At 42.8% G+C, this 23360-nt stretch overlaps 1 protein-coding gene across 11 annotated transcripts in view; it reads left to right on the top strand.

Moving 5' to 3' along the window:
* LOC311426254 (nipped-B-like protein) overlaps positions 1–23360 on the top strand; it is a 186335-nt gene that overhangs the window by 16862 nt on the left and 146113 nt on the right. For 3 of the 11 annotated variants that reach the window (XM_084502462.1, XM_084502460.1, XM_084502461.1), the window contains one exon: positions 19662–19778. The exons of 7 other annotated variants lie outside the window; for them this stretch is intronic. The gene's annotated coding sequence lies outside the window, so the exon portion shown is untranslated. Of the gene's footprint in view, positions 1–10206; positions 10228–19661; positions 19779–23360 lie in introns of those variants that run through there. One more of the 11 variants, XM_084502464.1, reaches the window with a different exon arrangement.

The raw sequence follows: 23360 nt of genomic DNA, 5'->3' as shown, positions 1-23360 counted from the left end.
GCAGGGCCACCTGCTCCACCGTGGTACTCCATGGGCTGCAGGGGGACAGCCTGCTTCATGTCACCATGGTCCTCACCACAGGCCGCAGGGGACTTCTGCTCCGGTGCCTGGAGCACCTCTCCCCCTCCTTCTTCACTGACCTTGGCGCCTGCAAGGCTGTTCCTCACTCCTCTCACTCTCCCAGCTGCTATGTGGCGCAGCGTTTTTTTTCCTTGTCTTAAATATTCTCTTGTAGAGGCGCAAAACAACATCACTTATTGGCTCAGCTCTGGTCAGAAGTGAGGCCCTTACCAAACATGGGGCAGCTTCTAGGTCCTCCTCACAGAAGTCACCCCTATGGTCCCCTGCTACCAGAACCTTGCTATGTAAACCCACTACAAGGTGATGGCTAGTATGTGGTGTGAAGTACTCAGTTCTATGTTAGGCATGTTGGAAGCGTGTGTGTGTGTAACTGGACTTTTCTTACTCTGAGGTTCTTGCCCAGGCTTAGGTGCAAAAGGTGTTGAGCTGTTTAGCCCTGCAAAATATAGGGTGGTTCTGGAATACACTGAAGCAAAGCTGTAGGTGAACAGGTGAACTTTATTGGTGATAATTTAGGTGACTAATGGCTTAGATGGAGAGTTGTAGGAACGCACTGTGTACTCTAGGGTTGCTATTATAAAAGGAGAGCAATGTTTGTCTCAGTCAAAACTGTTGAAGGTCTCCTACCTACACCTAATTACTGATACAGATGTGAATTTGAACAAGTATATTGTGGTTTAACCTGGCAGGCAGCTAAGCACCACATAGCCATTCACCACCACCACCACTCCCGGTAGCGGGATGAGGGAGAGAATGGGGGGGGGAAGGGGATGGACAGACGGACTAAAAGCTCATGGCTTGAGATAAAGACAGTTTAATAGGACAGAAAAGGAAGGGAAAATAATAATAGTAATAATAAAAGAATATACAAAGCAAGTGAGCAAGTGATGCACAGTGCAATTGCTCACTACTCACTGACTGATGCCTAGTCAGCCCCCAAGCAGCAGTCCCTTGACCCTGGCCAGCCTCCCCATATTAATTATTCAGCATGATGTCATATGGTATGGAATATCCCTTTGGCCAGTTTGGGTCAGCTGTCCTGGTTCTGTCCCCTCCCAGCTCCTTGTGTACCCCCAGCCTTTTCACTGGCAGGTCAGCATGAGAAGCTGAAAAATCTTTGACTTAGGATAAGCATAGCTCTGCAACAACTACGACATCAGTGTGTTATCAGCATTATTCTCATCCTAAATCCAAAACATAGCACCATTACCAGCTACTAGGAAGAAAATTAACTCTATCCCAGCTGAAATCAGGTCAAAATCTTTTGAGAAGGACAGTAAAAATGGATGAAATAACTAATTCTATGATGTATTAATTTTGAAATCCAGTTAGAAGTTATTATAAAGCTCGTTTTAGATATATGCAGATAACTCTTTTAAGCAAGAACAGAAAAATATCATCTGTTTTATGATCATCAAGCTTACATGCTTATGGTGTTTTATAATGAAAAACAATTGGATGTACTTTAAAAATTATATACATTAAAACTTTTTTACTAAAATGACATTCATCTCAATAGAATTCAGCTTAGTTTCATGCATGTGATTGTGATGAATATATGTTCTGTAAATCAAGTTGTGTACAGGCTCATTAGTGGGTTTGCATGTCTCCTTTAGGTTTACTTCTGCAAATGCTTCCCCTTCAGTGGGTTTATGCAGGTACAATTACTTGAAACCGATGCATAATCAATATATTTGCTTCCTGAAGTAATTTAGAATTCTCAGTTGGAATTTAGGTTAGTCCCTAAATCTTAGGGTATTCAAATATAGTAAAATACTTAGTCACTGAACTCAATGATTATAAATTGGCACACAGAAGCCTAACAACCACTTTTATTTTTCTGTAAATAATATATAATCATTTTATAGATTAGATTTATCCAATTAAGACTAACAGTAACTTCAGTGATTGTCATAGTTGCTTGGTATTATTCTTATTAATTTGGGTTTTGTCATGATTCTTGTTAAGCATGTTATTAATCTTTATAAGATAAAGATTTTTTTTTGGGGGGGGGTTGTGATCTGGAGTGCTGATTGCTAAGATGTAGTAGTAGGCTTTCACTTGTCTTCTATTTGGAATAACTTTCTGAATTCTGAACATAGTTTAATAAATTCAACACTTGTGTAGCTTACTAGCATACTCATCAGTGGTTTATTACTGTAACGTTAACTAACTTCAGGTAACTTGAAGGAATTTTTATAATCACTTGCGTAAAAGGCTTATATATATAATTGGATAATAATCCAGATCACAGAATCACAGAATGTTTGGGATTGGAAGGGACCTTGAAAGATCATCTAGTCCAATCCCCCTGCCGGAGCAGGAACACCTAAATCATTTCACACAGGAACACGTCCAGGCAGGTTTTGAATGTCTCCAGAGGAGACTCTACAGCCCCCCTGGGCAGCCTGTTCCAGTGTTCTGTCACCCTCAGCGTGAAAAAGTTTTGTCTCATATTTAAGCAGAACCTCCTATGTTCCAGCTTGCACCCATTGCCCCTTGTCCTATCATTGGATGTCACTGAGAAGAGCCTGGCTCCATCTTCTTGACACTCGCCCTTTACATATTTATAAACGTTAATAAGGTCACCTCTCAGTCTCCTCTTCTCCAAGCTGAAGAGACCCATCTCCCTCCGTCTTTCCTTGTAAGGGAGGTGCTCCACTCCCTTAATCATCCTCGTGGCTCTGCACTGGACTTTCTCAAGCAGTTCCCTGTCCTTCTTGAACTGAGGGGCGCAGAACTGGACACAATATTCTAGATATGGTCTCACCAGGGCAGAGTAGAAGGGGAGGAGAACCTCTCTCAACCTATTAACCACACCCCTTCTAATACACCCCAGGATGCCATTGGCCTTCTTGGCCACAAGAGCACAGGATAACATCAAGGATAAGTTGTTCCATCACCTTACCAGGGATGGAGGTGAGGCTGAACGGTCTATTGTTACCTGGGTCCTCCTTCTTGCCCTTTTTGAAGATTGGAGTGACATTTGCTTTCCTCCAGTCCTCAGGCACCTCTCCTGATGCCTGTGACTTAGCAAAGATGATGGAGAGTGGCCTAGTAATGACTCGCGTCAGCTCCCTCAGCACCCGTCGATGCATCCCATCAGGACCCATGGACTTATGGATGTCCAGCTTGCTTAATTGGTCCTTAACCCAGCCCTCATAAACCAAGGCAAACTCCTTCTTTATTCTGACTTCCTCTGGGGCCTCAGAGGTACAAGGCTCCTCAGGAGAGCCTCCGGCATTATAGACAGAGACAAAGAAGGCATAACTCCACCTTCTCTTTATCTTCTGTCACCAGGGCACCCACCTCATTCATTAGTGGGCCTATATTACCTCTAGTGTTAGTTTTATCTGCAACGTATTTGAAGAAGCCCTTTCTGTTGTCCCTGACCCCTCTCACAAGGTTTAATTCTAAGGAGGCCTTAGCTTTCCTAGTTGTCTCCCTACATCCTCTGACAACAGCCTTATATTCCTCCCAAGTGGCCAGCCCCTTGTTCCATGATCTGTAAACTCTCCTCTTCCACTTGAGTTTGCCCAGCAGTTTCCTGTTTATCCATGCAGGTCTCCTGGCTCTCTTTCAAGCAGTCCTTGAACGCTAATCAGCTATCTTGGGCCCCTTTTCCTTCAAGTACCTTGTCCCATGGGGTTTCCCCTAGCAAATGCTTGAAAAGGCCAAAGTTGGCCCTAATGAAGTCCAGGGTTGCAATTCTGCTCAGTATTCTGTTCCTGACACATGAGATCCTGAACTCCACCCGTCTCATGGTCACTGCAACCAAGGCTGCCCTCAACCTTCACCACTTCAACCAGACCTTCCTTGTTAGTGAGGACAAGATCCAGCAGCAATCCTCTCCTAGTTGGCACATCCACCATTTGCATCAGGAAGTTATCAATACACTGAAGGAACCTCCTGGACTGCAGCTGGCTGGCTGAGTAGGCCTTCCAGCAAATGTCAGGGTAGTTAAAATCCCCCACAATAACCAGGGCCCGTGATTGTGAGGCTGCTATCAGCTGCCTGTAGAAGGCCTTGGCAACTTCCTCATCCTGATCTGGTGGCCTGTAATAGACGCCCACAACAGTATCCCCCATGCCAGCCTTAATTCTCACCCACAGACTCTCAACTCGTTCCTCATCTGCCCCTGGACAGTACTCAATACAATGCAGATGCTCTCGTGTAAAAAGCAACTCTGCCATCTCGCCTTGCTGGCCTGTCTTTCCTGAGCAGGACATACCCATCCATGACCACATTCCAGTTGTGAACTGTCCCACCATGTCTCTGTAATTGCCACCAGATCAAAACCTCTGGATCGAACACGGATTTCTAACTCCTTCTGTTTATTCCCCATGCTGTGTGCACTGGTGTACAGACACTTCAGGGAGTGAGCTGAGCATGCCGATTTCACCCTAGGGGGGTGGGAGGTCTCCCGGTCTTCATCACTGCTAGAGCGCTGCACCAACAGTGCAAGCCCAGCTACAACCCCCTCCCCCTTCGGATCTAGTTTAAAGGTTTCAAAATGAGCCCTGCTAATTGCTGTCCAAGAACCCTTTTGCCCCTGTGAGATAAACCTTTCCTGCGTTATTACTGTCAGGCCTGGTGTCTTATAAAACCAGACATTATCAAAGAACCCAAAGCCCTACCTGTAGCACCAGTCACATAGCCAGTCATTTATGGACCCTCCGTCTGGGTTGCCACAGTCTTTTTGGAGTGAGCTTTCTGCCTAGTGGACGCCATGGTAGGTGGGTGATCTTGCAGACTGCCAAGAGTTGGTGCAGAGGTTCTGTGCCTTGCCACACCAGCTGCACACCGGTGCACATGTGCTGGTCACCCCTCCCTGCTCGTGGTGCAATGAGTAAACATTAGGAATAATTAGCAGTGGAGGGAGCTAAAGTCCTTTGTAATACAAAGCTGCTAAGTACAAACGTAAATTAATATTGGATGTGAGATAGCAAATAAGTACTGTAAAGAATGCTACTGTCAGCATAAACTTGTGTTGCAATTATAAATATCATGTGCGGCTAATGAGTACAGACTGGGAGAAGAACTCATTGAGAGCAGCCCTGCAGAGAAGGACTTGGAGCTTCTGATGGATGAAAAACTCGACATGAGCCAGCAGTGCACGCTTGCAGCCCAGAAGGCCAACTGCATCCTGGCTGCATCAACAGAGGAGTGGCCAGCAGGTCAAGGGAGGTGACTGTCCCCCTATACTCTGCCCTTGTGAGGCCCTACTTGGAGTCCTGCATCCAGGTCTGGGATCCCTGGCACAAGAAGGATGTGGAGCTGTTAGAACGGGTCCAGAGGAGGGCCACAAATAGGATCAAGGGGCTGGAGCACCTCTCCTACGAAGAGGGGCTGAGAGAGCTGGGGATGTTCAGCCTACAGATGAGAAGGCTCCAGGGGGACCTCATTGAGGATTTTCAGTACTTAAAGGGAACTTATAAAAAAAGATGAAGTGCAACTCTACTCTATCAGGTATTGACAGGATGAAGGGGAATAGTTTTAAACTAAAAGAGGGGAGATTTAGATTAGAGGTTAGGAGAAAATTTTTTACTCAGAGGGTAGTGAGGCAGTGGAACGGGTTGCCCAGAGAGGTTGTAGATGCCCCATTCCTGGAGGTGGTCAAGATCAGGTTAGATGAGGCCCTGGGCAACCTGATCTAGTGGGTGTCGTCCCTGCCTATGGCAGGGGAGATTGGAACTAGATGATCTTTGAGGTCCCATCCAATCCAAGCCATTCTATGATTCTATGCATACCAATGCATTCAGGCAGTCATTTTAAATGTGTTCTGGGAAGGCTGCTAGTGGTTCTCCAAGCCCTAATTTATGATCTCCCATGGCAACTGTTAAAGAGGAAGAAAGGATTATGAATTGAGATGCATCCCTGGATCATGTTCCACCAGCTTAATTTTTTATTTTTATTTTTTTAGGAGATTAAACAGCAGTATCTCTCTATGTTGCCACAGGAACAGATCTTTTTCCTTGTTGCTTCTTCGTAGCTGCTTTCCTCTCAGTTTTGTTTTATCACAGAAGTTGGTGGTAGGTTCGACATTATGCTACTAGGAAACAGGACAAGAACTTGGTAATTTGAAACTATGGATAAATGGCTAGCAAAGCATAGTGTCCCTATCTGTATAGGTACCTCAGCATCTGATGTAAAAAGACAAACTGAGAAATAGCTACTCCATATTGTTACTTGAGTATATGTGTCAGTCTCGATGATGGTTTAAAGTAGTTGAGGCCTGATCCATTTCACCTGCTTCTGGTCTCTTTAAATTACACGTGAACAAAACTAGAAGGGTATCATGCTTCATTTTTAATGCCTCTGTATTGCCAGAGTTTTCCCATAAAGATTTGTAGCTTCTGGAGATCTTCTTTGTGCTAAAGTAATTTCCAGTTTGGAAAAAAAGCAAATTGATTCTATTCCTTCTACAATAGCAAAGCTACAGAGGACTGAGAATCTTCTCCAAATTTTATCTCTTACTCTTGTGACACAATGTTAATGTCTCACACTAAAAAGATCATAGAATCATAGAATATCCCGAGTTGGAAGGGACCCACAAGGATCATCGAGCCCAACTCCTGGCTCCACACAGGTCTACCCAAAAATTCAGACCATATGACTGAGAGCATACTCCAAACGCTTCTTAAACTCCAACAGGCTTGGTGCCGTGACTACGTCCCTGTTCCCCAGATTAAGGTACCTTTCTAAAAGGAGGGTGTATATCACCTGTAACTCAGGGAAGACTGCAAAGATCATTGAGGGGAGTCTCAATCCATCTTGCTCCTCCCAGTTTGATGTCAGTGATAGATGCCCAGAGCCTGGAGAAAAGGGTTGCACACAGGTCAGCAGGAGAGCACCCAAAGTGCAGCACAAAGGAAGTCCAGCCAGTAAGTCAGCTTCATTGGGGGCCCAAATCAAATGTCTCTATGCTAAAACACATAGCATGGGGAATAAACACGTGGAGTTAGAGATGAATGAACGTCTGCTATAACCTCATTGGCATTATGGAGATGTGGTGGGATGGCTCCCATGATTGGAGTGTTAGGATGGAAGGATACAGGCTCTTTAGGAAGGACAGGCAGGGATGGTGAGGAGGGGGCATCACCTTCTATGTCAATGAGCAGCTGGAGTGCATGGAGCTCTGCCTGGGGATAGGTGAAGAGCTGACAGAGAGCTTATGGGTCAGGATTACAGGGAGGGCAGGGACAGGGGACATTATAGTGGGAGTATGCTACAGGCTGCCTGATCAGGAAGACCAAGCAAATGAGGCCCTCTATAGACAGATAGAATCAGTCTCACATTTGCAAGCCCTGGTTCTCATGGGGGACTTCAACCACCCTGATGTCTGATGGAGGGACAGCCCAGCAGAGCATAGGCAATCCAGGAGGTTCCTGGAATGCATTGATGATAACTTCCTTCTCCAAGTGATAGAAGAACCAATGAGGAGAGGTGCTATGCTGAACCTTATTCTCACCAACAAGGAGGTGCTGGTGGGGAATGTGAAGCACAAGGACAGCCTTGGCTGCATTGACCATGAAATGGTGCAGACCTGAGAGCAGCAAGGAGGGAGTACAGCAAGCTTGCTACCCTGGACTTTGGGAGAGCAGATTTTTGCCTCTTCAGGGATCTGCTTGGTAGAGTACCATGGGACAAAGCCCTGGAGGGAAGAGGGGCTGAAGTAAGTTGGTTAATATTCAAGGATCACCTTCTCCAAGCTTAGGAGCGATGCATCCTAACAAAGAGAAGTCAGGCAAAATTGCCTGGATGGATGAACGAGGAGCTCCTGACCAATCTCAAGCAGAAAAAGGAGGCCTACAGAGGGTGGAAGCAAGGACAGGTAGCCTGGGAGTGATACAGAGAAATTGTCCAAGCAGTCAGGGATCAGGTTAGGAAAGCTAAAGCCAAGATAGAATTAAATCTGGCCAGGGACATCAAGGACAACAAGTAAGGCTTCTATAGGTATGTCAGTCATAAAAGGAAGACTACAGAATCGGTCTGTTCCCTCTCTGGAAGGGAATGGGAGACCTGGTCACCTGGAATATGGGGAAGGCTGAGGTACTCAATGACTTTTTTGCCTCGGTCTTCACTGACAAGAGCTCCAGCCGTGTAGCCTGGGCCCCAGAAGGCAAAGACAGGGACTGGGAGAATGATGAACTGCCCACTGTAGGAGAAGATCATGTTTGAGACCGTCTAAGGAACCTGAAGGTGCACAAGTCCATGGGACCTAATGAGGTGCATCTGCAGGTCTTGAGGGAGCTGGTGGATGAAGTTGCAAAGCCACTATCCATCATATTTGAGAAGTCGTGGCAGTCCGGCAAAGTTCCCACTAACTGGAAGAGAAGAAACATAACCCCCATTTTTAAAAAGGGAAAAAAAGGAAGACCCCGGGGAACTACAGGCCAGTCCGTCTCACCTCTGTGCCTGGCAAGATCATGGAGCAGATCCTCCTGGAAACTATGCTAAGGCAGATGGAAAATAAGGAGGTGATTGGTGACAGCCAATATGGCTTCACTAAGGGCAGATTGTGCCTGACAAATCTGGTGGCCTTCTACGATGGGGTTACAGCGTTGGTGGATAGGGGAAGAGCAACTGACATCATCTACCTGGATTTGTGCAAAGCATTTGACCCCAACGATATCCTTATCTCTGAATTGGAGAGACATGGATTTGACGTATGGACCGCTTGGTGGGTAAGGAATTGGCTGGATGGTTGCACTCAAAGAGTTGGGATCCATGGCTCAATGTCCACAGGTGGAGACCAGTGACAAGTGGTGTTCCTCAGGGATCGGTACTGGGACCGTCGCTGATTAACATCTTTGTTAATGACATGGCCAGTGAGATTGAGTGCACCCTCAGGAAGTTTGCAGATGACACCAAGCTCTGTGGTGCGGTTGACACACTGGTGGGAAGGGATGCCATCCAGAGGGACCTGGACAGGCTTGAGAGGTTGGCCTGTGTGAACCTCATGAAATTCAGCAAGGCCAAGTGCAATGCCCTGCACCTGGGCCAGGGCAATCCCAAGCACAAATACAGGCTGGGTGGAGAATGCATTGAGAGCAGCCCTGAGGAGAAGGTCCTGGGGGTGTTGGTGGACTAGATGCTCAACATAAGCCGGCTTGACAGGGGAAGGGAGGGGAGTTAGAAGTGACAGAGAAGGGCTTGGGAATGTTGCCACTGCTGAAGATAGTAGGGAAAAAACTCCTAGTTGTCCCATAGGATCATCCAAGGGCTCCTCAGAGAAGGTAATGATCCTGATACTCTGTCCGAAATCTTATTCTTGCATCCCTCTAGGGGTAACCGCACCTGCTGCTTCCCTATAGTGCCTGTATACCAGCGCGTGGAGCAAGGGAAATAAATAGGATGAGCTTGAGATCTGTGTATGGTCACAGGGCCACAATCTCATTGTGATCAGAGAGACATGGTGGGACAGCTCACATGACTGGAACATTGTCATGGAGGGCTATGTCCTTTTTAGGAAAGACAGGCTGGGGAAACGAGGGGGAGGAGTTGCCCTTTATGTGATGGAGCAATTAGAGTGTACCCAGCTCCACCTGGGTGAAGAAGCAGCAGAGCACTTGTGGGTGAGAATTAAGGGGTGGGCTGGTATGGGTGATACTGTAGTGGGGGTGTACTGTAGGTCACAGGAGGTGGAGGTGGAGGTGGAGGTGGAGGTGGAGGTGGAGGTGGAGGTGGAGGTGGAGGTGGAGGTGGAGGTGGAGGTGGAGGTGGAGGTGGAGGTGGAGGTGGAGGTGGAGGTGGAGGTGGAGGTGGAGGTGGAGGTGGAGGTGGAGGTGGAGGTGGAGGTGGAGGTGGCCTTCTGCAAGCAGCTGGTAGTAGTCTCACAATCACAGGCTCTGGTTCTCATGGGGGACTTCAATTATCCAGATATCTGTTGGGTAAGCAACTCAGGTGGTGGTGGTGGTTGATGAGGAGGAGGTTGATGAGGAGGAGGTTGATGAGGAGGAGGTTGATGAGGAGGAGGTTGATGAGGAGGAGGTTGATGAGGAGGAGGTTGATGAGGAGGAGGTTGATGAGGAGGAGGTTGATGAGGAGGAGGTTGATGAGGCCTTCTGCAAGCAGCTGGTAGTAGCCTCACAATCACAGGCTCTGGTTCTCATGGGGGACTTCAATTATCCAGACATCTGTTGGGTAAGCAACTCAGCCAGGCACACACAGTCCAAATGGTTCCTACAATGGGTTGAAGACAATTTTCTGACGCAGGTGGTAGAGGAGCCGACGAGGCAGGAGGTGCTCCTGGACTTTGTCCTTACCAACAGGGATGGGCTTGTTAGGGATGTGAAGGTTGGGGGCAGCTTGGGATGCAGCGACCATGAGGTGGTGGAGTTCAAGATGGAACTTGGTGGAAGAAGTAAGGCAAAATGTAGGATTGCTACCCTGGACTTTTGGAGAGACAACTTCGATCTCTTTTGGGACCTACTTGGAGGTATCTCATGGGCTAGGTTGCTAGAAGGCAAGGGTGCTTGTGAGAGCTGGGCAACATTTAAACAGCACTTCTTCCAAGCTCAGGATCGTTGCATCCCTAAGAGTGGGATCCTGGCGTGCATTAAAAGGAGCATGGCCAGCAGGTCAAGGGAGGTGATCCTCCCCCTTTACTCTGCCCTGGTCAGGTCTCACCTGGAGTACTGTGTCCAGTTCTGGATCCCAGCTACAAAAAAGACAGGCATCTCCTGGAAAGTGTCCAGCGGAGGGCCACAATGATAATACGGGGCCTGGAGCATCTTCCCTATGAGGAAAGGCTGACAGACCTGGGTCTGTTCAGCCTGGAGAAGACTGAGAGGGGATCTCATTAATGTGTATAAATACCTGAGGTGTGGGAGACAGAGGGATTTGGCCAACCTCTTTTCAGTGGTTTGTGGGGACAGGACAAGGGGCAATGGCCAAAAAATGGATCACAGGAAGTTCCGCACCAACATGCAAAAGAACTTCTTCACGGTGAGGGTGACGGAGCACTGGAACAGGCTGCCCAGGGAGGTTGTGGAGTCTCCTTCTCTGGAGATATTCAAGGCCCGTCTGGACGCCTACCTGTACAACCTGCTCTAGGGAACCTGCTTTGGCAGGGGGGTTGGACCTGATGATCTCTTGAGGTCCCTTCCAACCCCTACAATTCTGTGAATGTACACTTGCAGCCTAGAAAGCCAGCTGTATTCTGGGCTGCATCAGAAGCAGTGTGGCCAGCAGGTCAAGTGAGGTGGTTGTCCCCCTCTACTGTGTTCTTGTAAGACCCCACCTGCAGTGCTGCATTCAGCTCTGGGACCCCCAGCACAAGAAGGACACGGATCTATTAGTATGAATCCAGAGGAGGGCCACAAAGATTATCTGAGAGCTTGAGTACCTCTTATGAAGTGAGGCTGAGGGAGCTGGGGTTGTTCAGCCTGAAGAAGAGAAGGCTCCAGGGAGACCTCATTGTGGCCTTATAGTACCTAAAGGGGGCCTACAGGAAAGCTGGGGAGGGATTCTTTGTCAGGGAATATAGTGATAGGACAAGGAAGAATGCTTTAAACTAAAAGAAGGGTGACTTAGATTGGAGGTTAGTTGGAAATTCTTCACTCAGGGGATGGCGTGGCTGCATCCCTGGAAGTGTTCAAGGCCAGCTGAGATGGGGCCTTGGCCATCCTGATCTAGTGGAAAGCATCGTTGCCTATGGCAGAGGGGTTGGATTTAGATGATCTTTATGTCCCTTCAAACCTGAACAGTTCTATGATTCTATTATCATTTTTAGCTTTCCCTTATGTGTAATGCCATACATTTATATATAGCGGTGCATCTCACCTTGCACGCATTTGTTTTCATTCATCAGTGCATCGTGGTAGGCAAATAACAAACTGTATCTTTCTCATAACAGGATAACCTGAAATACATAACATGCATTTTTTTAGTGTGTTTTGAAATGTTTAATTTTTAAGTAATTGAAGGAGGATGATACCATTTCAGTGGTACTTTTGTTTTTTAAATGTTTTTTTTTGGTATGTGTAAAACTGCACGGCATTTCAAATGTAATCTACCTGTATTTTAAAATTCATTTCCTTCCTAGATAAAAGGGATCCTTTTTGGAAATTGTTGCAGTTGAGCAGGTTGCAAAAGCAAAGTGTTCAGTACAGAATTTTGTACATACTATTAAAATTAGAAAATTAGGAATGACTGACTCATCTAGTCTTCATTTTATTTACTGATTTATCTGTATGATCAATTATGGCTGTTCACATCTGTAGTATATGGGCCCCAGGTTACCCTTTGCCTTAGGAACAGCAGGGACAAGAGTGCTGTCTGAATTCTGTAGTGGAAAGCTTTGTTTTGAAGCCTTAGATAAATTAAGGGCTATAATTAGTCCTATATTCTACTGTAGTGCGTTTTAGATCCTTAAGAGAAGAAGCATGTGGAAGATGTTTGTGAAGTGCCTGAAGAATAAAATACATAGATGATGAGGGTTGGTTACAGGCAGGGATGGAAGGATTCAGTGTACATCGTCTTGGCTTGATCCTGTGGACTGAACTGACCTTTTTGGAGCAGTTCCTGGGCCTTTTCCATCTGCCCATATCATAGATATTTTGGCAATTCAGTTAGCATGTTAGAACTGTGTCCCTGGCCTAAGACTTGTTTCTCTACCAGTTCAGTTCTCTCTTGGTATCAGTTCAGAATTTAGAGATGTATTTGTGGAATGCGCTTTTTGTTTTGTTTTGTTTTTAATTTAATCAGTAAACTGATATCTGCAACCCATAGAAATAAAGAAAATTCACAAATGGTAAAAGGCAACAGGTGTGTTTAATGGTTGTAGTGCAAGTAAATTTTAGCTGTTTCAGTCATTAATTGATGACCAACATTCTCACATTGGAAAGTTTGACTTGTTCATCTAAATCATTAAAATATATTTGTCATATTAATGATTAGAATCATAGAATATCCCGAGTTGGAAGGGACCCATAAAGGTCATCAAGTCCAACTCCTGGCACCACACAGGTCTACCCAAAAGTTTAGATCATGTGACAAAGTGCACAGTCCAATCGCTTTTTAAATTCAGACAGGCTTGGTGAAGGGACTACTTCCCTGGGGAGCATGTTCCAGTGTGCAAACACCCTTGTTGAACTACCTTAGAGAAGTAGTAGCATTGCATTTGTCTTCTCTGAGACTTTACCAGTCATTTCTATGAAGAAATAATTCTAAGAGCACTTGTTTTTTTTTCCCCCGCTATGTAGCTTTTTGCAGTGTTTTTATTTGTCAGCCTCATTGTCTCCTTGCTTTCCTAAGTGAGAGCTATAATATGTGATACAACTTGAACATACTTCCTAGAAAAGGCCACATGAATACTTCAGTAACTGAAATTGGAAACAGGTTTAACTAAAAAAAAGCATGCTGTTCTTACACTGAGGTTTAGATTTCTGCATTTCTTTGATTTTTGTTTTAATATTGTAGAATCATAGAATGGTTTTGGTTGGAAGGGACCTTAAAAATCATCTAGTTCCAACCCCCTCCCACTTGATCAGGTTGCTCAAAGCTCCATCCAACCTGGCCTTGAACACTTCCAGGGATGAAGCATCCACAGCTTCTCTGGGCAACCTCTTCCAGTGCCTCACCACCCTCTGAGTGAAGAATTTCCTCCTAACCTCTATTCTAAATCTCCCTTCTTTTAGCTTAAAACCGTTCCCCGTTGTCCTTTCACTATCTGCCTATGTAAAAAGTCATTCTCTATCTTTATAAGACCCCTTTAAGTAATCTAAGTCTGCAATGAGGTCTCCCCGGAGCCTTCTCTTCTACAGGCTGAATATCCCCAGCTCTCCAGCACTCTCTCAGTCTGTCTTCATAGGAGAGGTGCTCCAGTATCCTACCCACCCCTCCTTACTCTTCTCTCCCCTTTCCCATTCTCCCCTCAATTTTTAAATTGGCTGTTTAATCACTTACTTATATGAGGCAGTAAGTAAAGAAGCTGAATCATGATAAACCTCCAGGGGGGACAACGACAACACATTGCAACATTCATGGGAATGGTCACCTTACAAACAAGGACATAGGCAAAACAGAGATGTTTAATGCCTTCTTTGCTTCTGTCTTCAACACCGATGATGGGCTTTGGGACCCCGGGTGCCCTGAGCTGGAGGATTGTGATGGTGGGAATGATAAACTCCTAGCCATGGAATTTGCTGCTCCACCTGGATCCATACAAGTACATGGGTCCGGATGGGATTCATCTCAGGGTGCTCAGATAGCTGACTGATGTCATTGCAGGACCTCTCTCAATTATTTGTCAACAGTCTTGGGAATCTGGAGAGGTCCCAGTAGACTGGAAGCTGTCAAATATTGTGCCACTTTCAAGAAGGGCAAGAAAAAAGACCCTGGTAACTGCAGGCCTGTCAGTCTCACGTCAGTGCCTGGTAAAATTTATGGAGAAGATTATCCTGGGAGTCATTGAAGTGCACCTGGGGGACAATGCAGTCATAGGTCACAGCTAACATGGGTTCATGAGGAGTAGGTCCTGTTTGACTAACTTGATTTCCTTTTACGATAAGATCACCCATCTAGTTGATCAAGGGAAGTAAGCTGATGTAATCTTTTTGGATTTCAGTAAAGCTTTCGATACAGTTTCTTTTTGGATTTGTAAAGCTTTCGATATAGTTTTTCATAGGATCCTACTGGACAAAATGTCCAGCATACAGCTAGATAAAACCATCCCACGATGGGTGAACAGTTGGCTGACAGGTAGGGCTCAAATATTTATAGTAAACGGGGTTACAACAGGCTGGTGGCCAGTCACCAGTGGGGTCCCCCAAGGCTCCATTTTAGGGCCAGTTCTTTTCAATGTTTTCATAAACGATTTAGATGTAGGACTAGAAGGTGTTTTGAGTAAGTTTGCTGATGATACTAAACTGGGAGGAGTTGTTGACTCTGTTGAGGGTGGAAAGGCCTTGCAGAGAGACCTGGACAGACTGGAGAGCTGGGCAATCACTAACCACATGAAGTTTAACAAGAGCAAGTGCTGGGTCCTGATGGGGCAACCCTGGCTATACATACAGACTGGGTAACGAGATGCTGGAGAGCAGCCCTGGAGAGAGGGATCTGGGGGTTTTGGTTGATAACAAGCTGAATATGAGCCAGCAGTGTGCCCTGGCAGCCAGGAGGGCCAACCGTATCCTGGGGTGCATCAAGCACAGCATTCCTAGTCGGTTGAGGGAAGTGATTGTCCCGCTCTACTCTGTACTTGTGTGGCCTCACCTCGAGTACTGTGTGCAGTTTTGGGCACCACAGTACAAAAAGGATGTTAAACTGTTGGAGAGTGTCCAGAGGAGGTCGACGAAGATGGTGAAGGGCCTAGAGGGGAAGACATATGAGGAGCGGCTGAGGGCACTTGGTCTGTTCAGCCTGGAGAAGAGGAGGCTGAGGGGAGACCTCATTGCGGTCTACAACCTTCTCATGAGGGAGGGGAAGGTGCTGAACTCTTATCGCTGGTGACCAGCAATAGGACCTGAGGGAATGGAGTCAAGCTGCAACAGGGGAGGTTCAGGCTGGACTTCAGGAAGAGATTCTTCCTGAAGAAGTGCGTTGTCGCGCACTGGAACAGGCTCCCTAGGGAAGTAGTCACCGCACCAAGCCTGTCAGAGTTTAAGAAGCGTTTGGACTATGCTCTCAGACACGATCTAAATTTTTGGGTAGACCTGTGTGGAGCCAGGAGTTGGGCTCGATGATCCTTGTGGGTCCCTTCCAACTTGGGATATTCTGTGACTCTATGATTTTTGTCCTGTTTTATTCTGGAGTATTGACATAAGAGGTTGGTTTGGTGAAGTATGAGTGGAACTGTCTTCCTCTGGTTCATGCGTTATGATAGATGAGCATATGAGAGATTTGTCAGTGTGTGAGGTGATCAAGATGGAAGGGCCATAGTGCCTTTCTCAGTTTGCAAAATATGAACAGACATTTTGGCTTGGGTCAGGGTTGTGGGAGAAAAAGACAGCAGAAATCAAGTTCTGAGGGGGCATGTTTCTTTATTTTTTATTTACAGTAATTTCACCCTTTGCTTTACACTATTACAGTGTTTGATCAAATTATTTAGAAATACATGCCCCCTGGCTTTCCTGGTGTGTTACTTAAATAAGTCATAGGGAATGTTTTATTTGATTGCAAGGTGTTACTGGGCTTGAAACAATTCACAAATTTTGGTATAATAGAACAGATAGCTCTGCATGGGTCATTTTGTTTCAATATACCTCTTATTTCCTTGGCTTTTGGGGAAATATGGATTAGTATATATGAATTTGTTGTCTTATTTGGTTACTTGTATTTAGTTGTAGGAATAACATGAACTAGTGTGGGATCTATGTTCTTTTTTTTTTGGTGGTGCCCAGTGACAGGACAAGAAGCAATAGGCACAGACTGGAATAAAGGAAGTTCAATTTGAATATCAGGAAGCACTTCTTTACTGTGTGGGTGAGGGAACACTGGCACAGGTTGCCCAGAGAAGCTGTGGAGTCTCCTCCTTGGAGATCTTCAAAAGCTGTCTGGATGTGGGCCTGAGCAACTTGCTCTGGGTGACCCTGCTTGAGCAGGGGGGTTGGACCAGGTGACACCCAGAGGTCCTTTCTCTAACCTAAACTGTTCTGTGATTCTGTGAACTAATGTGAGCTTATGTTCTGTATGCGATGTTGTATAGCTTTCAATGATACTCTAGTCCAAAACAAATTAAAAACAATGTATGGCATCTCTGATCAAATTTCTAGAAAAGTTATGTCAGTAAAAAAAAATATTTAGATTAACATTTGAAAAAAGCATAGTGATATTTGTGAGGGGAAAAAAAAAAAAACACAAAGTATGCTAGACCTTGAATTCAAAATTTGTTTCTAAACACAAATTAATGTTTTGGTTTAGAAATATTTTAATGGTATATTGCTGAAACACCTTTTTTATTATTATTTTGAAATAAAGCCTGTTTAAATGGAAGAATTTTCTAAGTTATGTCTGCTTTGACAATTGACAGTTTTCAGTGAAATATTCTAGCTTTAATTTTTTTCATTCAGTTTAATGGACAACTTTGGGAGAAAGGATCAACATAAATCTTGTCTGTTTAGCTGTTAATGGTGAGGGAAGTAGGATATTTACTAGTGTTTCTTCTCTGTACTTTATTTACATGTCATTATATGTTGTAATGTAATCTGAGTAATATTCATAAACTTTTGGCTATTAGTTGATTTCTCTTTCATGCACGTATAAGGTAGTAGCTGTAAGATCTCTTACAGATCTAGCAAAACCAGACCTTAATGTTAATAGTAATCAGATAACTCACTCATCTCTATACTTCAGGTTACCTGTGCAGTATAATTTCTTAGCTTCTCAAGTTCCTAGCTTGTAAAGCAAGCGGATAAAACACTGTAAAATGGTATAGAAGGTGGTATTATTATAAAAGAAAAAAAAAATCTAAAACCTTGCAGCTTTTAAAATTTCTAGCACTTTATCAGTAGAGAACACTTCTGCACCCTTTGTCTAGTCAGTTATCACACGCAGCTTGTATCTTGTGACTTGAAATTGGATGACTGATTATTTCAAGTTAACCTCTAGAATTGCAACATGCTGGGGAATATTTGGGGAAATAGCATACAAACTGATATTTTTAAAGAATGTGTTCCTATAGTGTGTTGGTCAAGCTTTGCTGTAACCATCTAATTTCAATTTAGGTTTGGATTTGCCATTTCCTAGTAGGTGTAACTGAATTCCTGTGTGAGGTTATACATTAGACAAATTATACCTTGATCTCAAACTGTCAGAGAATCATAGAATGGTTTGGGTTTGAAGGGACTTTTAAAGATCATCTAATTCCAACCCCCCTGTTAGTAGTACTTGATCTAGGCTGTCTCAAAGATTCTCTTTGTTTCTACAAAAACTGATGTGTAATGCTTGCTTATAATTTTTCAGAAGCACTAGGTGCTGGAGCATGCAGACTGAAACTGATATAAGCGAGAGAAATCTTTCTTAGCTGACCTAGGCAATGAAATTGCTTTTTTGGAGTGATTGAAAGCACAAATTGTTTTAATACATAAGTGTTATAAGTTTATTTTTAAACTGAAAAAATATTTTAATGAAAAACTTTCGGATGTGTGTTTTCCTTTCTGTTGTGCATTACCTAACTTATGGGATCTATTCTGTATTGAACTCTGCTACTGCAGCTGTATCTGATTGTGAATAGTATAAAAACTGACACAGCCTATGATTAAATGATTTGCTAGACTCACACAGTTTTGTAAAGCAATCATAATTCTGAACCTAAATGCCATATATGCCTGGACAGGTTTGAGGTTTGTTGGTCCTACTTCTTACTGTTCATGCATAGGCAGGTGCTTTAAGGTATAAAGTTTTGCTCTATAATGTTCACAACTTAGAGTTTTTAAGCATTTGGTACAGTCTTCTTTCTCACGTGCCCTGTGTTAAATGAATGTAAAAAGATAAGAATTATGCACTCTAAATTTACTGTTGTAGCTTCATTTTTGTTTGTCAGTCGTGTGCTGAGGTGCTTTTGCTCTTTGGAACGTGAGCCTATTTTAAGTGGAAACTGCTCATGGTGTTTAATTATACAGTAATTTTTAGTTTAGTGATGTGGGCAGGCTGTGATCCTTCAGATTAGGAAAAGAACTCAATTTAGTTTGTTCTCTGTCACTTGTTAAAAGTGAAATCACACTTAGCTATTTAGGTGGAGTGGAAAACTTAGGAATAAATTATTTACATTGAATTGGCGATTCTTACCTCATGACTTACAGCTTTGGCATTTTTTAGACAAAGAATATGAGGAGAATTCTGTTAAGAAAAAAAGTACAAATGTAAAAAAACAACAAACAAACAAACAAACAAACAAAAACACTGAAAAAAAAAACACAACTAAAACTGCCAAACGTTGATACATTACGTTTTCCTTTATTAGTGTATTAATTCTTTGGAATTTTTCCCTGACTTTGTCCTGCCATTGTTATGTTTAAATTTGCATTTCTTTGTTTTTTGTTTTCTCTTTTACTGTCCTGATTGAGATAGTGCTGACTTTTTTCCTGAGGTTTCCCCATGAATAGAGAGGAAAGCTAAAGAAAATTGTTGGCCTGTTTGATGCATTCATCGTACTTTGTGCTAATGTAGGTATTCATGGTGTTTCTGTGGTGCTGTTAAGAAGACAGAACATAGGGAAAAGAGAGGCTGTTTTTTAAAAACAAAACAAAAAGAGTCCAGGAGTGTACCACTGGTATATCATCACTATAGTATGATGGAGGAAGCATACTTCAGACTTTGGTATGAGATGGAAGTTGCTGAGGTATTAATTGATATGCAGAAACTCACTTAAACCACTGAAAGTTATGTACTGCCTATGTAAGAGAATTGTTCTGAAATTCCTTGGTCACATGGAAATCTTTGTAGGAGTGAACTTGAAAAGGATTTTAAAGACAAGGGTAGCAGAGATAAGAAGTGAAAATATTGGCTCAGGAGAACCTTGCTTTAAGAATTATTTTCCAGTATATTGCTCTTTCGGAATGCACTTTGAATTTTTAACACCGTAACGTTTTAATGTGCAGTGTTTTTTTCTACCATTTTTTTTCTCTCCTGAACAGTAAGAAGCTGAGATTTTTCCCCACTTTTTTCCTACTTTCTGAGATGAGTTATGTGGTACCTCTCATGGATTTGACGAAATTAAATATTACGGATTGATTCAGATGCTTGTCTAAAAGGTAGCTTTTAAAATGTATTTTCAAATTTCTGTATCTAATTTACTCTATTTGCATATCCAGTTTTTGAAATTCTGTGTTTAAATGATGAAAGAGTAGGAATAGTTGCACTGTAGTATTTTTGCAGAGATTTTTTTTGCAGACTGTTACTTAAAGCAATCATAATTACAAGTTCAGTTACTACATAAAATTTTTATTTTATGTCCTCTGTTCTTGTAGATGGACGTTTCTGGTAGATAGAGGGGGTTATGTAGCATTAACTTAGTGTTCTTTCATGGTAGTGAAATTTAAGAAATACAATTTGATATTTTCTAAAGAACATATTTTATTCTCTTCACTACTAGAAAGTTGTATGCTGTTACATGATCTCATTTTGTAGGCAAGTGCTACAAGGGATGCACTTTAATTATAAAGCAGTGTTAAGCATTAAAGATTATTAGTAAATAAAAGTTCTGAAATTGGATCTACAAGCTGTTTAAAATTTTGGCTTTCTTAATGTCAGTAATAATAATAATAAAGTTATTTGTATCACTTGTCAATTTTAAATTGGTAGCTATCCAACAAATCTGCATAAAATAAGTTGTCTTTATTTCTTTCATTTTGTATTAAATTCTTTGGCATGTGTGTATTAAAATGATAAATATCCATTCTCCTTTACATTTATGGAAGTGACTACTATCAGTTTTCATTGGTGACAAAGAGTAATTTATAAGGTAAAATGACTTGCCTCTTTTTCTCCTACTCTATGTATTTAGTGTTTGTTGCAAAAAAACAAGTGGTTCAGGTTCTCATAGTGTTTTAAATACTTCCCAGCACTTGGCTTGAGCAAGAATGAGTTTTGTGGCATTTGCAAGGTGAAGGTTGAGAGATGTGTTGACTGTGCAACGTACAACAGCTGATTTTGAGGAGGAGCAGATGACTTTAAAAACCTGTGGATTTACCAACAGTGGCTTCCCTCACTTCCAAAATATTCAAGAATCATTGGTAGATACTTACCACTGCACCACTGTCATTATCATCTATGCCACCTGTAGTTTGAATCTAGATTACCTGTTGTGTAATGTCAAATTGGAAGTGCTGCATTGCATTTGCATTTCCAACGTGAGAATGCTGTATTGTGTATTTGAAATCTTTATTTATGTTAGAATATTAAAATTGTAACAAGATGTTTTTTATTTAGTCCTCAGTAATCTGGTAAAGAGAAAAAACAAAATTATCGGTCTGTGCTGATTACTGGTCAGTCTTATAGTTTCTTATAAATCATACAAAGTATTGCTGAATAATGTCAGCAATGCAAAATAATTTGTAAAATATTCACTTGTGTTCACAGGTAAAAGAAAATGTAAATAGGTAAAAGAAAATCTTAGTATCTGCACAGGTAGAATAAAGCAGCAATCCAGCAATTGACAGTGTAATTTTTTGCATTCAGAAACTCTGTAGCTAACATTTGAAATTGAATTTTGGATTATTTAGTTGTTAGTTCTGCGTTAAACATTTTTTTAAATCTGTCATATGCTTCAGTTTTGCAAGGGCCAGCATTTGTTTAGCTTTCTGAGGCAGCATTCCAACAGAAATGAGTAGGAAGTGTGTAAAATAAGTGTTAAAGGATTATGCGTAGTTTTTATCTTGACTACATGATAGATATAGACTTTGCATGTAATGCTGTCCTAAGTGTTTATCTTAATTTACCTATTTAAAATATATCTGGAGGCTTTAACCATACCCAGAATAAAACAATGTTGTGATTTTTAGGATAGACATTTATTAATACAAGATTCCTGGAGATTATCTCTTCAGAAGATGGAAGGGTTTAACATTTTTGTTAATCCTTAGATATTTGATACCTGAAAGATATAGAATGAAGCTTACTATAAGATGATCAGCATTAAACCTGAGGAGACACTTGATTTCCCTCTTATAAGATATTCTTTATAAGGAGAGGAATTTTGGTGCTTTGGTGGGAAATTGAACTTAAGTAGATAATTAAAAAATAAATAAATAAAAGACCTGTCATTAATTTCATAGAGGTTTTGAAAGACAAGAGTTTAGTTGCATGGAAAAGCTATGATAAAAGGTTCAACAGTTCAGAAGAAATCTTACATTGAGATCCTGGCTGTTGATGATCATTACTAATTCTGTTTCACTTTTCAGAAGGGTAGTAATATTACCCCCAAACTTTTAAATGCTTTATGTCCAATCAGAATCACTGGAGAAGTTGCAATTATCTGCAATTAGAAATTGTGTATTTCTTATGTAAGAGCGGATATGGAGAGTAAGACAAAATTTTGTATTGTAATTTCTAAAATGGAATAAGCTCTGAGAAAGACTTCTTTTTGAAAGGCTTATTATTATACAGTCAATAGCACTTCAATTAGATTCTTTATATCTTTACCAATGTTTCTGTGTATTAGAAGTCTGCTTTTATTTCACAGTGGTTTGTTGTCTAATTTTTGGTGCATTAAAGCCTAAGCTCAGAGGTCTGTCTTGGAACCGGTGCTTTTCAATATCTTCATCAATGGCATAGACAAAGGGATTGAGTGAACCCTCAGCAAGTTTGCAGATGACAACAAGCTGAGTGGTGCAGTCGATACAACAGAAGGAAGGGATGCCATCCAAAGGGACCTGGACATGCTGGAGAAGTGAGCCCACATGAACCTAATGAGGTTCAGCAAGGCCAAGTGCAAGGTGCTGCACCTGGGATGGGGCAATCCCGGACATGAGTACAGACTGGGAGAAGAACTCATTGAGAGCAGCCCTGCAGAGAAAGACTTGGGGGTTCTGGTGGACAAAAGGATTGACATGAGCCAGCAGTGCATGCTTACAGCCCAGAATGTGAACTGCATCCTGGGCTGCATCAACAGAGGAGTGGTCAGCAGGTCAAGGGAAGCGATTGTCCCCCTATACTCTGCCCTCATGAGGCCCCACTTAGAGTACTGTGTTCAGGTCTGGGGCCCCCATAGAATCACAGAATGCATTGGGTTGGAAGGGACCTCAAAGATCATCTAGTTCCAATCCCCCCTGCCATAGGCAGGGACGACACCCACTAGATCAGGTTGCCCAGGACCTCATTTAACCTGGTCTTGAACACCTCCAAGGATGGGGCATCCACAACCTCTCTGTGAAACCTGTTCCAGTGCCTCCTCACCTTAGGAGTGAAGAATTTCCTCTTAACCTCTAATCTAAATCTCCCTTCTTTTAGTTTAAAACCATTCCCCCTTGTCTTGTCATTATCTGATTGAGCAAAGAGTTGCTCTCCATCTTTTTTTATAAGTCCCCTTCAAGTACTGAAAATCCTCAATGAGGTCCCCCTGGAGCCTTCTCATCTGTAGGCTAAACATCCCCAGATCTCATCCCCTCTTCGTAGGAGAGGTGCTCCAGCCCCTTGATCACCTTCATGGCCCTCGTCTGGACTTGCTCTAACAGACCCATGTCCTTCTTGTGCACAACATCCTTCCCCAGCACAAGAAGGTGGTCAGTGTTTATCAAATGGCATTTTTTTGTGGCAAAATATTTTAGTGGATGTTTTGAAGTTTTTTTTTGCAAATGATCTTTAAAAGATTACTGTTACCTCTTTATTTCAGATTA

Source organism: Aythya ferina (genome assembly GCF_964211825.1).
Source record: "Aythya ferina genome assembly, chromosome: W".
NCBI classification, from domain to species: domain Eukaryota; kingdom Metazoa; phylum Chordata; class Aves; order Anseriformes; family Anatidae; genus Aythya; species Aythya ferina.
This window is presented reverse-complemented; position numbering and strand designations above follow the sequence as displayed.